The sequence below is a fragment of the Orycteropus afer genome, unplaced genomic scaffold, assembly GCF_000298275.1.
Source record: "Orycteropus afer afer isolate SDZICR_OR568_19922 unplaced genomic scaffold, OryAfe1.0 scaffold01124, whole genome shotgun sequence".
In the NCBI taxonomy this organism is placed as follows: Eukaryota; Metazoa; Chordata; class Mammalia; order Tubulidentata; family Orycteropodidae; genus Orycteropus; species Orycteropus afer.
The window spans coordinates 102,143-103,986 of NW_006922711.1; positions in this window are offsets into that span (position 1 = coordinate 102,143).

Consider the following 1,844-nt stretch of genomic DNA (forward strand, 5'->3'; position numbering starts at 1 on the left):
TCTCTTTCTTTCTCCATTGCCTTTCCCCTATCCTATTCCCTCCATTCTATCCCATTCTGCCTCATCTTTTGCTTCCTCTCTTCCTCTTCCCTCTCTTCTCTGTCCACTGCCCCATCCATTCCCCTATTACCCTCCTTCTTACCAACTCTGCCAACCCCTTCTGTCCCTTTCCCCTCTCTGTTCTCACCTTTTCTATTCCTTCCCTACATCCCCTTATTCCTCCACTCCACCCCCCACCTTATACCTGCTTATTACTAAGGCCATGGCGTTGGTAGTCTAAGAAGTTTTAAATGTCTGTCAAATTTTCACCTATCAGTGACCTTAACCTGTCAATCGAAGAATTGCCCCCTTCTGTGGGACCCCAGGTAACTCTGAGCTCCTAAGAGCTGCAGCCTGGCTGGAGAGGCCCTAGCCTGTCGCCTTACCTGGAATTGCAATCTCATATCCTCATCAGCCACCAAAGATGTTAATATAAATATGTCATCCCCTCACATAAAGCCCTTCAATAGCTCCCCTCAGGACAAAGCCTAGAGTCCTTAGCCTGGTATTCAAGAACCTTCTTGGTCTCTACTTTGTCTGGAATCAGAGATGATGACTTTTGAGCTGAACTTTGGAGGATCACTAAAAGTTTACCAGGTAGACAGAGACAGGTGGGGAGGGGAGGGCAGCATTCCAGACACATGGAATAGTATGTGTAAACACTTAAACGAGAGATCATGAAGTAATACTTCATGACCCAGTTATGTACCTGGAACTAGTGTTTTAGATTTTCTTGTACCCTTCGGGATGGCCTTGTCTATCCTCCCCACCAAGTATGACCACTAGGAGAACCCCTAGAAACTGGGAATGGCTGGACAAATCAGAATTACTTATTGATTGTGGTGGCAGATGGAGCAGGTAGGCTGGGGCTGGTACCATTTTTAGATTTAGACATGGAAAGTTTGGTGGTTGCCACAGCCATTCCTGTGACTATTAAAAAAAAAAAAAAAGGCTGGGAAGAGTCCTAAAGACTTACGACAAGTCCAGGAAATTGAGAAAGCTTGGTTGATAGGATTTAATAGAGGAGCCATAAATGAAGTTCATATTGGAGAAATAGGATCAAGCCAAGGGGGATAAAATGGCCAAAGGACAGAAATCCTATAATTCACAGAGAACTATACCAAACCAAACTCACTGCCCTTGAGTCGATTCTGACTCATAGTGACCCCTCCTTGGGTTTCTAAGGTGGTACCTCTACAGAAGTAGATTGCTCAGTCTTCCTTCCGAGGGGTGGCTGGTGGGTTTGAACCACCAGCCTTCTGGTTAGCAGTCAAATGCCTTAGGCACTACACCACCAGAGCTCCCAATTTATATATAAAAAACTCACTGCCATCAAGTCAGATCCGACACATAGCGACCCCTCCTTGGGTTTCCGAAGCAGTATCACTACAGAAGTAGATTGCCCATCCTTCCTTCCAAGGAGTGGCTGGTGGATTTGAACTGCCAGACTTCTAGTTAGCAGTCAAGAGCCTTGGGCACTACACCACCAGAGCTTCTTAACTTATATATAGTCAAGGGTATATAACTCACTGCTGTAAAGTCACATCTGACTCATAGCAACCCCCCTTGGGTTTCTGAGGCGGTATCACTATAGAAGTAGATTGCCCAATCTTCCTTCTGAAGAGCTCCAGAGCTTCCAGAGCTCCATGATGTGAGAAAGGGATCTAATTAATTTCCCCCTAAAGCTCCATCTTATCTTTTAAAGATGGAACTATAGTTCTCTGTGGGAGCTCTGGTGGTATAGTGCCTAAGGCATTTGACTGCTAACCAGGAGGCTGGTGGTTCAAATCCACCAGCCACTCCTC